This window comes from Pleurodeles waltl, chromosome 8, assembly GCF_031143425.1.
Source record: "Pleurodeles waltl isolate 20211129_DDA chromosome 8, aPleWal1.hap1.20221129, whole genome shotgun sequence".
NCBI classification, from domain to species: domain Eukaryota; kingdom Metazoa; phylum Chordata; class Amphibia; order Caudata; family Salamandridae; genus Pleurodeles; species Pleurodeles waltl.
This window is the reverse complement of record NC_090447.1, coordinates 1,404,141,891-1,404,153,901: the sequence shown is the minus strand read 5'-3', so window position 1 is coordinate 1,404,153,901 and position 12,011 is coordinate 1,404,141,891. Positions and strand designations below refer to the sequence as shown.

Genomic DNA, 12,011 nt, shown 5'->3' with positions numbered 1-12,011 from the left:
ATAGCAGCATTCAAATATGCATTCCTCTGCACAACGTTTCCGCAAAAGATAAACTTTAGTTTACCATCAAATTCTCATTCGGATCAACGGTTGCTTTGGAGAGATCTGTACTTTGTACTAGGGGCTTAGGTGGAAGTACAGAGTTAACAATTCCTAATTACTTTTTTGCATGAAATGAAACATACAAGCATGAACTTTGATAACCACCATGGAAGACATACTTAATGTTATAATTAGGTGGCTTGGCATACAGGGTTGAAAAGACTGATGGGCTTTTAGGAATCTACTTTTCCTTAGCTACAAGACAAACAAAAAACAGCTGATCCCTTTGGGCACCATTCACATACACTTATGCACAAACAAAGTACGTAAAACATAATAATATGTTCAAAATGCTAGAGTCTGATTCAGGGATTCACGAGTAGTGGAATTATGCAAACTCTAATTGCATCTACTAGTGTTAAAGGTCTGCTAGTTGCCTGATTTCTGCACCCGTTTGTTTAGGGTTAGTAGCAGTGCTTTAAATGGGCCGGTACTGAGTACCGGCACATCTCAAGAAAAACGGAGAGTACCAGCACTTCTCAGAAACAAGCAGGTACTCTGGCACACAGTACCTGCACTTTCATTTTTCCATTTCAAGCACTAGTTAGTAGCAGAAACACTGAAGTTGTTTTGGGGGGGTGCCAATGGAATCCCCGTAAAATCTCACAGAGTTGTAACTATACGAGGTGTCTCCGGATGGAAGGAATTGCCTTATAGTGAAAGGTTCAAGGGGAGTCTGCACTTAGTTATAATAAAAAGGCTGTTTCCAAATATTTAATGTGTAGGAGGTGTGTTTGTTGAGCTCTCAGAAAATGATTAGAGTGGTCCACAGAAACGTTCCCTGGACCATGGCACATTAACGAATGCAGAGGTCCGATGCGAATGTGGCCTGAGGGACTATAATAAACATTAACTTGTTTATGTACAGCACTTCGTACAACAGTATGTACTGTTGTGAAGTGCAGTAAGTAACAGATATTACTATTATAAAATGTACAAGTACTTCATTTACCGACCCGAGATAGACTGTGTCCCAGTTGCTTGTTATGCAATCAAAAGGAAACGAAGAGCCAGAAAAAACAAATTCACTTCGAGACTCAAAAAGTGGGCTGCTGAAGACAAATTCAACTACAAATAAGAAAAGAAAGCAAGACAGCCGGGAACTGATGTTCATTCAAGCATATGAACAGACATTTTTCCATCCTTCTAAGTCAGTAACCTGACCACAAAATACATAAAACAGAGTTTGAATAAGGCCGCATTAAATTGTCCAGTACTCTGGGTCGGAACGCACAACGTTGACAACTAGCTCCAAGGAGGTTTAGCAGTGAACAGACGTGTGTACACACGGTAGGAGTATTTGAGTATTAAATACAAAGACACTGTTCTTTAGCCAATAGCCCCGGGTGCATATTGTACGCATGCATTCGTAGCAATTATAGAACTGCACAATCAAAAGGGTTGCACAACCTGGGGTCACCTTCGTTTACTATTTTGCCTCTTAACAACTTTAGCATGTAAAAAATCATTTTTTGTTGCTCTGTTACAACTGTTGTGTTTACCAATTGAGTACATCAGAGAACTCATGTATGCTCAAGAGTGGCTGATACTAAGGAGCAACAAAGTATATATTGTTGTCAGGTACACACAAATGATTAGAGTTTCCTAAACAGAAACTAGTTGATTAAGTCATTATTCAATACAATGGTAAGGAGCACGGTGCGATCAGTCTAACTATTTGGAAATAAAAGCAATGTGCTGCACCCGGGCCACAACCAATCTGGCTCTCCCCGGTAAATATGTGTTAAAATATGGCCGATGAGGAAGGATAAAGGGATTTAAACTGAAATACGATGTTTAAACACTAAGACAGTGATAGCAATGTTTATTCTTTGAAGGCCGTTGCTTTGGGGGTTTTGTGTGTGTGTGTTTTTGTTATTATTCTAGGACACGAACGCTACATTGCTAAGACTAGTACACAGATTCCCCGAAAGATAAGAACGACTCACGAGAAACACAATTCAAGCCCCATCGTTGCGAGCTAGCATGGGGTGGGGGTTGGGTGCTAACGACTAAACAATGGCAGTTTCAAAATAGAAAATAAATCAGTGTCCGGCATCGCTGGACTAATAACTGAGATCAGAGAAAAGACGCATCTCTCTTTCTGAAATGCAGTCTATAAGGCAGGTCCTCATGCAACACAGGAGTACAGAGAAATAAATACCCCCAAGTGGTCCTCGTAGAGGTTTTGACAGCAGCCCATTCACTCACTTCTTGAATGTTTTATTGATTAGCTTGGGCCTTTCAAGACCCCGAGGTGGGATTCCTTCAGTGGGGGGGGGGGATGTCTAACTATCAGAAACTGCCTGGAATAGTGTGGCAGGGCCCTGCCCATAGCTCCATAAGTGAAACGTGTGGGAGTTTCTAATGTTATGCAATTTGACTCTGCTCCGGAAATCCATGGTGATCTCATACATTCTTACTAAACTTACATCTTAACCACTATTAAGGTCTAATTTTACATAGAAAATATATCGGCAAAAAACTGGCATCCAAATTCAAACGTTGAATTTCTATTTCTTTCTGAAAACAAAGGGTACTGACCTATCAACATCTTAAAGGATTTCCCTAAGAGGAGCTGACGGCAGCACATTCATTTCCTGCATAATGGGGACATTTATCAAGGGTTGTGGTGTCCGGCCACGAATCCATTGTGCGATCGTGCTTAACTACAGGAGATGTAGCCACATGAATACATTTTCATTTTATGATGCTAATATACTGACATGTACAGGATTTAGGAACATAACACCACTCATGATGGTCAGTATGTGGTTATTTTAACAGCACGCATAAGTTCCAAGTTCCCAAGGACGTGTTAGGGTTTTTTTTTTTTTAAGTGAAGAGAAGACTGGTCCTAGGGTTCTAGGTGGTTTGCTGTGACAGCAACATCCGGCCATCTCACAAGACGAGGACGCTATATAAGATAGCGACATAGGAACCCACTACGTTCTTCATTCAGTTCATGGTTCATCTGCTGCTGAGCACGAGCCGCTCACAGACTCGTCTCTACAGATAATAACTATGCATGCTTTGCCAGCTGTAAATTCTGCCAAAGTCTGCGCATACCGTGAATGGCAACCGGTATGTGATCAATGATCTTGTGGCCTGCACTATGAAGTTTGATGGATGGCAGCAGAAAAGGTAAAATAGCATGGACTCGGGATATGTACACAAAAAAAAGCGTGGCTAGTGTATGCTTGGCAGATGGAGGTGTACCCGGCATGGGCACGGCTCCGAATTCAGGGCAATAACCTGGGAAGGGTGTTAACTGTGGATGTACATGTAGAGCCAGCCAGTTGTGTTAGGGGGAGCACAACTAGGGATGTATACACTAAACCTGGAAGCGGCGGGGGTGAGCAAATGTATCAAACAGTCTCTGAGCTTGGAGAGTAATGTGCTGGGACAGCATTAACTGGGTAGGGCACAGAGAACAGGGGTTCACAGAAATAGAAGATCGTGCGCTGTGTGTGTGTGTGTGTGTGTGTGTGTGCACACCGAGTCTGCAGATGCAGACCCAGTGGTTGGTAACATGAACCTTGCAGAGGACACGAATTGCAGATGTTCTCACGTTGCCAGCAGATGGCAATTACATGTGGGTGGGCCCAGGGAGCATTTGAAGGCACAGGCTGTTTATGCAAACAAAGCTTTCAAAGAACGTGCACTTTGGGCATGTACAAAATCTGCAGAAGTTACAAAATGGTGGGGAGGGGCGCACACAGAAAGCAGAGTGTTGCTAAGCCTTATGTGCTGCAAAGCTTCTGGGGATCAGACAGAGATTGTGCACACACCTTAAGAATGTGGTCGGACTACAGAGTCGCACAGAGAATGGAAGTATGGGCGGCTTGGGAAGGCAGACTGCGGCTGAGTACAAATGATCTTGGGAGAGGACATGGGCTCTAGATGTACTTACAAGGATTTGGGTCATGGTGTGGGCTGGGCTGCGCTGAGCTTTAAGCGACTAGTGGGGTATGTGAACGGAGCCCAGTTGGGCGGGCGGCAAATGGACGCGCCACTAGGATATGCACGGGCTATAGATGTGCCCATAGAGCCAGCAGCACAGACTGTGGACAGCCAACAATGAGATGCTGTGCCAGGGAAGGGCATGGGATGTCCACACAGAGTCTGGAAGTACATGAGCTGCTGAACGCGCGATTAATAATTGCACGGAGAGCAGATGTGCCCATACAGCCGCGCGACAAGCACCGTGGATGGACCACTAGAGCCAGAAGGACATGCCCAGGGAAGGAGATAGGCTCTCCACACAGAGCCCGTAAGGACACGAGCAGGGGGGCAGAGCGGTGAGTCTGAGCATGCCAATAAACTGGGATGCCAGTGTGTGTCCTTTCCCTTGCCCCTCATTTCCCTCCCATTTTCACATCCCTCTTCAAGATTTTATCTCACCTCATATTCTCCCCGTTCCCGGATGACCGGGCAACTGTCTCCGTGGATCCTCGGTTCTCCCCTCAGATGCGGCACATTTTCTCCTCCCCTTTCTTAATCGCGACTAGATTTTTTTTTTTTTTTTTAGCCCTTTAATAATTTGTCCCTCTTCGAGCCACCGTAGTGCAGCACAACCTACACATGCCCCACTAATCCATTGGGAAAAACCTCCCGCCCTCTCAACGCCGACAAACAGGAGACGTAGCCAATGACAAGGAAAAGCCACTAATCTCTCTTGTGGCAATCTCGTGAGCTGCAGACACTGGGAATAAAGGGCAGGGTTTTTAACTGTCATACATTAGAAGACAGACTTAACGAGGGGCTCGTTGTACGGTTACTCTTCGGAACAAAATACAGAAAAACTGTCATCATCAACACTAAAGAAAGACTGCAGCCTAACGTCAGCTTAATATTATGCCCGTTTCTAAAAGATTTATTGTTTTAAGGAATCAAAGATACAGTGAGCCCTGCAACTTACACGTAAATGTTAATTTATGTACACAACATCGCTCAATATGACTCGCTAAAATGATGACCATATCTTAGTATGGATATTGGTGTTAAAATACGTGAAGATATCCACGGTGTTATCTACTTTGCTGTAAATTATTTAGTCCATTTTAAATTAAGGAGCAGCACGTTTGCAGGTCCCATGGCCTTATCATTTTTTTGCACGGTGGCCGCTCTGTCGGTGCGGGTACGTTAAGCTACTCTTGCCATCATTAAAGTCATACACGGGTTCTCTGCTTCTGTAGGTAACCTGAACAGAGGCCGACCTATATAAAGAGCGTCTTGTGCTTTTTTGGAACTAATCATACTCTATCGATATTAACAGAAAAATCAAGAAATTTCAGAGGATGATATGATGCGAGGCAGTTCAATATGGATGCGCTTGATGAAGAACAAGGACTACTATCGCTCTTGCCTCGTTCATCTTTCTTTATTGCATTGTAACATGTCTATCTATAGTCTATAGCATACTCCTATGGGGCACTGAAATATAGAAGGAAGAGAACAGTTGAGGGGGGAGAGTGAGTTTTTTTATGTTTAGGAATGAAAGACGAGCTTAGCCAAAAGATGGTCTGTTGCTGTGAAAAGTGGGGAGAGAAGCCAGGTTGAGAGCTGGAGTAGGGAGGTGGGGAAGAAGCAGGGAAAAACAGCTGTGGAGAAGGAGGGAGGTGAGTGCAGCGTCTTCCCCAACTCTGGAGCATGCAGATGAATTACACCACACAGGAGCTGCGATTAAACATTACTTTATTCCTCAGCATACTCTAACACACTGTGCATTGCATCATATTTTCCATTAGCAACACCTTAACACCGCTGCCTAACATCAAGATGCTACACCTCCCCCTTTGTTAAATAAAATGTGGCAGACATCACCAAATCACATTTCCTTGATTAGTCGGTGAGGCACTCTCACTTGTGTGCAAGCTCGGTGATTTGAGATGGTTGAGGTCCACTCTGATCGGGTAACAGCGCCATAGGCTCATGCTCTTGAGTTGGATCTGCTGGATGGGTCACTTCCCATTCAGTTTCAGGACATGACAAGTGTTGAGATAGGTGTTTGAAATGTGATGCATCCTGAGTGATGGATGGTCCAGGATGATATGCTGTGACTACATGTCCTTTGCACCACACAACCTGTAAAGCAACAAAAGGCGTGTAAGATTTTCATCTGCTTTTCTGTTTAACCAATAGCCAGCTTCCATTATCAAAAATTGTCTCCTGGGCATGGTGAAGCTGACCTGTGTATGTTTTCATTGTTCTTTTCTGAGCTGTGTCAGTGTCTCAAATCTTGTCAGTATTCACTAATCTATTTGAGGTTCTTTGAGGTAGTTTTGTGAAACTCTTACTTTGCGGCATTCAGAACGAGACTTTCATCAGCAAGTAGCTGGCACACTTGGGAAAGGGCTTTATCGTGTTCTTTTTGTGTTCTCCCAAAAACCAATATGTCATCACTGTAATTGAAAGCATGCGTATCAGGTTGAATCACTCAGCAAATTACAGACACCCTGTTATATGTGTGACCTTGTGTGTTTTCGCAGGACCTTTTGAATTACTCCCTAGCAATATGAAGTACATGATTGTGCTAGTTGATTATTTTTCAAAATGCTATTATTATGATTGTGTATCTGCTCCTGACACCAAGGCTGTAGTTTAATTTTTTAGCAAAACATTTGAAATTGAAGACCCCCAGGGAAATTGTTACTTACAATGGGACACACTTTAAGGATGTTATGGTTAGGCTTACATTGGTTATGGTTAGTCTTACATTTTAAACGTCCAAAACCATAGACATTCACTTGTTATAGTAAGAGTTATTTCAAGTAACTATAGCTCGTGCCCTAAGGTAATTTTCACCCCGCCTTGCACAGTTTTCTCATCAATAATTTTATTGCAAATGTTGCAGTATTAATATCAATGATGCTATAGAAGGTGTCATCAGTAGTGTAATATGTGGAATAACTAGCTGTGCATGGTGAAGGTGCAAGTTATAGTTACCTTAGGGCATGAGTTATAGTCACTTGAATTAACCAAAACCAGTGCTGCTGAATTTCTCTGGTTTTGTCGAGTATATTCGGAACCTAACTATAATGTCTCTCTAACCTTTGTTTTTTCAGTGAATTTCTACGTTTTATTTAGCATGCACAGACGTAAATAAAACCAGCTCCGGACACAGAAAAAGGTGTTTGTAGCGCAGGGGTTGGATTAACGTATAGTAATGAAATTTACTTTACGTTAAAAAAAAATATATTCACTGAAAACAAAGTTACAGGGACGTTGTAGTAAGAAAATAGAATTAAAAAAAATATAGAAATTCACTTAACAAACAAAGGTTACATTGATGTTATAGTTAGCCTCACATTTTAGACGTATAAAACCATAAAAAAATCACCTTTTATAGTTAGAGTTATTTTAAGTAACTATTACTCGTGCCCTAAGGTAATTATAATGCACACCCTTGCCATGCTCTGCTAATTACATCACATATTACAGCATCTTACATAACATCACTGATGATATCAATGGAATATTTGCAGTAAAACTTTCGAGCAAAAAACTGTGCATGGTGAGGGTACGAGTTCTAGTTACCTTAGGGCATAAGTCATAGTTACTTGAAATACCTCTAGCTATAACAGGTGAATTTCTATGGTCTTGTCCGTTTAAAATGTGAGCCTAACTATACATCCCTGTAACCTTCAGCAGTTTTTCAAGTAAATATATATATATATATATATATATATTACTAAGTCCACTATATAATGCCGAACTCTTAACGAGTGCATCCATTACGTGCAAGTGGCTGCACGTTATGCATTTTGAAAATAAGGGATGGAGCACTCACGGGTACTTTAAATCCAATTTATTGCGCAACAGACGCGTTTCAGCAATCTTTGCCTTTCTCAATGTGATTTCGCAAAAGGAAAAGAAAAACAGTCACCTGAGCAGTCTTTAAATAGATTACTCAATGCTTTAGGTGGAAAGACATATGACGGACTCTCACTTTCAACTTCAAACTTTGTCATCACGGTACCGCCATCACTCTGTGTTGTACTCATTATTTAAAAAACAGTGCCATACTTTAATGTTCTTCAGTAGAGGTCATCCCTTTAGTGGGTAAGGGTCATTGCATTATGCCTAGTTCGCGAAAAGCCCAGATAAATAATGCTTTCCACTTTGCCCAGCAACTCAAGTTTTTCTTACTTGTCAAGTTGAAATATAGCAGGATAAACATCCCTTGTTTACCGCAAGTTGCCTTTTTATGGACATCAGATACCTCAAGACGCCAATTTAGTAATCAGAGTTTTCACATTTTAGTAATGTTTGACCTCGTGTCAGTCGGTATGACATACCTTTGGCAAGCAGTGGTTCTCGCATTGTCAATTTAAATTACTAACTAAAGTCCACTATATAATGCCAAACTCTTAACTGGTGCATCCATTACGTGCAAGTGGCTGCACTGTGTTTGACCATTGAGACCACAAGTCCCAGAATGCCTACGTATATATAAAGGCAGGTTCATTGGAGTACTGTGTTTATGCAGATTGAAGCTACCTGAGGAAGACGAGCGACGAAACTTGTTGTGGTGTCTGGGTGGATACTGCAAAGTAACCTGCCATGCCATGTTAAAGAAAAAAAATCAAATTGCTGAAACAATGCCTCCAGGAGTGCAGTGTGATTTGTTTTGTGGAATATATATATATATATATATATATATATATATATATAGATACATACATATATATATATATATATATATATTTTTTTTTATTATTTTTTTTCCCACTAAAAGTAAACAAAGTTTATAGGTATGTTATAGTTAGGTTCTGAAATTACTTGCACAAAACTAGATAAATAAATTCAGTAGTTAGATCTGGATCTTGTTCCCCAGACAATGTCATAGGGGTCTGAAATTGTGTAAAGAAATGGCTCCCTGTTGCAGTTACCCCCCCACTTTTTGCCTGATACTGATGCTGACTTGACTGAGAAGTGTGCTGGGACCCTGCTAACCAGGCCCCAGCACCAGTGTTCTTTCACCTAAAATGTACCATTGTCTCCACAATTGGCACAACCCTGGCACCCAGGTAAGTCCCTTGTAACTGGTACCCCTGGTACCAAGGGCCCTGATGCCAGGAAAGGTCTCTAAGGGATGCAGCATGTCTTATGCCACCCTGGGGACCCCTCACTCAGCACAGACACACTGCTTGCCAGCTTGTGTGTGCTGGTGGGGAGAAAATGACTAAGTCGACATGGCACTCCCCTCAGGGTGCCATGCCAACCTCACACTGCCTGTGGCATAGGTAAGTCACCCCTCTAGCAGGCCTTACAGACCTAAGGCAGGGTGCACTATACCACAGGTGAGGGCATATGTGCATGAGCACTATGCCCCTACAGTGTCTAAGCAAAACCTTAGACATTGTAAGTGCAGGGTAGCCATAAGAGTATATGGTCTGGGAGTCTGTCAAAAACGAACTCCACAGCTCCATAATGGCTACACTGAACACTGGGAAGTTTAGTATCAAACTTCTCAGAATAATAAACCCACACTGATTCCAGTGTTGGATTTATTAAAAAAATGCACACAGAGGGCATCTTAGAGATACCCCCTGTATTTTACCCAATTGTTCAGTGCAGGACTGACTGGTCTGTGCCAGCCTGGTGCTGAGAGACGAGTTTCTGACCTCATGCGGTGAGAGCCTTTGTGCTCTCTGAGGACAGAAACAAAGCCTGCTCTGGGTGGAGGTGCTTCACACCTCCCCCCTGCAGGAACTGTAACACCTAGCAGTGAGCTTCAAAGGCTCAAGCTTCGTGTTACAATGCCCCAGGGCACTCCAGCTAGTGGAGATGCCCGCCCCCTGGACACAGCCCCCACTTTTGGCGGCAAGTCCAGGAGAAATAATGAGAATAACAAGGAGGAGTCACTGGCCAGTCAGGACAGCCCCTAAGGTGTCCTGAGCTGAGGTGACTCTGACTTTTAGAAATCCTCCATCTTGTAGAAGGAGGATTCCCCCAATAGGGATAGGAATGTGACCCCCTCCCCTTGGGAGGAGGCACAAAGAGGGTGTACCCACCCTCAGGGCTAGTAGCCATTGGCTACTAACCCCCCAGACCTAAACACACCCTTAAATTTAGTATTTAAGGGCTTCCCTGAACCTAAGAATTTAGATTCCTGAAACTACAAGAAGAAGAAGACTGCTGAGCTGAAAAACCCCTGCAGAGGAAGAACAGAAGACACCAACTGCATTGGCCCCAGTCCTACCGGCCTGTCTCCTGCCTTCCAAAGAAACCCGCTCCAGCGACGCTTTCCAAAGGACCAGCGACCTCTGAATCCTCAGAGGACTGCCCTGCTTCAAGAAAGACAAGAAACTCCTGAGGACAGCGGCCCTGCTCCAAAAGACTGCAACTTTGTTTCAAAGGAGCAGATTTAAAGACCCCTGCAACTCCCCGCAAGAAGCGTGAGACTTGCAACACTGCACCCGGCGACCCCGACTCGACTGGTGGAGAACCAACACCTCAGGGAGGACCCTCCGGCGACTCCGAGACTGTGAGTAACCAAAGTTGTCCCCCCTGAGCCCCCACAGCGACGCCTGCAGAGGGAATCCCGAGGCTCCCCCTGACCGCAACTGCCTGAACCTAAAGTCCCGAGGGCTGGAAAAGACCCTGCACCCGCAGCCCCCAGCACCTGAAGGAACGGAACTTCTGTGCAGGAGTGACCCCCAGGAGGCCCTCTCCATTGTCCAGGTGGTGGCTACCCCGAGGAGCCCCCCCCTTGCCTGCCTGCCTGCACCGCTGAAGAGACCCCTTGGTCTCCCATTGAAACCTACAGAGAACCCGACGCTTGTTTACACACTGCACCCGGCCGCCCCCGCGCTGCTGAGGGTGTACTTTTTGTGCTGACTTGCGTCCCCCCCGGTGCCCTACAAAACCCCCCCGGTCTGCCCTCCGAAGACGCGGGTACTTACCTGCTGGCAGACTGGAACCGGGGCACCCCCTTCTCTCCATTGAAGCCTATGTGTTTTGGGCACCTCTTTGACCTCTGCACCTGACCGGCCCTGAGCTGCTGGTGTGGTAACTTTGGGGTTGCTCTGAACCCCCAACGGTGGGCTACCTTGGACCCAAACCTGAGACTTGTAAGTGATTTACTTACCTGCTAAAACTAACAATAACTTACCTCCCCCAGGAACTGTGAAAATTGCACAGTGTCCACATTTAAAACAGCTATTTGTGTTTTATGTGAAAAGTATATATGCTACTGTAATTATTCAAAGTTCCTAAAGTACTTACCTGCAATACCTTTCAAATGAGATATTACATGTAGAATTTGAACCTGTGGTTCTTAAAATAAACTACGAAAATATATCTTTCTATAAAAAAACCTATTGGCTGGATTTGTCTCTGAGTGTGTGTTCCTCATTTATTGCCTGTGTGTATGTACAACAAATGCTTAACACTACTCCTTTGATAAGCCTACTGCTCAACCACACTACCACAAAATAGAGCATTAGTATTATCTCTTTTTGCCACGATCTTACCTCTAAGGGGAACCCTTGGACTCTGTGCATACTATTCCTTACTTTGAAATAGTGCATACAGAGCCAACTTCCTACAAATTGTATGACCTGTTTTGACCGTCACCGTGGGTTCTGAATGCAGCAGTCTCACCCATCTCTCCCGTCCCTCGCCAACCCCCATGCCGAGCATAACCACCTTGAAAAAGTCCCACTGCATGGTTTCAAAAGCCTTTTCCAGGTCCACTGACATGATCACGGCCTGGTGGTGGGCTGCCCAATCATGGCTGTGGTCAATACTATAAAGTCTTCGGAGGTTGACGGATGTGTTGCGTGCAGGAATAAACCCGTTCTGATTGGCATGTATCAGCATCATCATGTATGGCTGCAACCGGGTGGACAGTGCCTTACTCAGGACCTTGAAATCATAATTGAGCATGTAGAGAGGTCTGA

At 44.0% G+C, this 12,011-nt stretch overlaps 1 protein-coding gene and 1 long non-coding RNA gene across 4 annotated transcripts in view; both read right to left on the bottom strand.

Moving 5' to 3' along the window:
- ITSN1 (intersectin 1) overlaps positions 1-4,789 on the bottom strand; it is a 1,130,286-nt gene extending 1,125,497 nt beyond the window's left edge. For 2 of the 3 annotated variants that reach the window (XM_069202488.1, XM_069202489.1), the window contains exon 1: positions 4,507-4,789. The gene's annotated coding sequence lies outside the window, so the exon portion shown is untranslated. The remainder of the gene's footprint in view (positions 1-4,506) is intronic. The other variant, XM_069202490.1, reaches the window with a different exon arrangement.
- Positions 4,790-5,782: 993 nt separating this feature from the next.
- The window catches only part of LOC138248684 (uncharacterized), a 32,963-nt gene continuing 26,734 nt past the window's right edge, over positions 5,783-12,011 (bottom strand). The window contains exon 2 of the long non-coding RNA XR_011194619.1: positions 5,783-6,189. This is a non-coding gene — a long non-coding RNA (uncharacterized lncRNA). The remainder of the gene's footprint in view (positions 6,190-12,011) is intronic.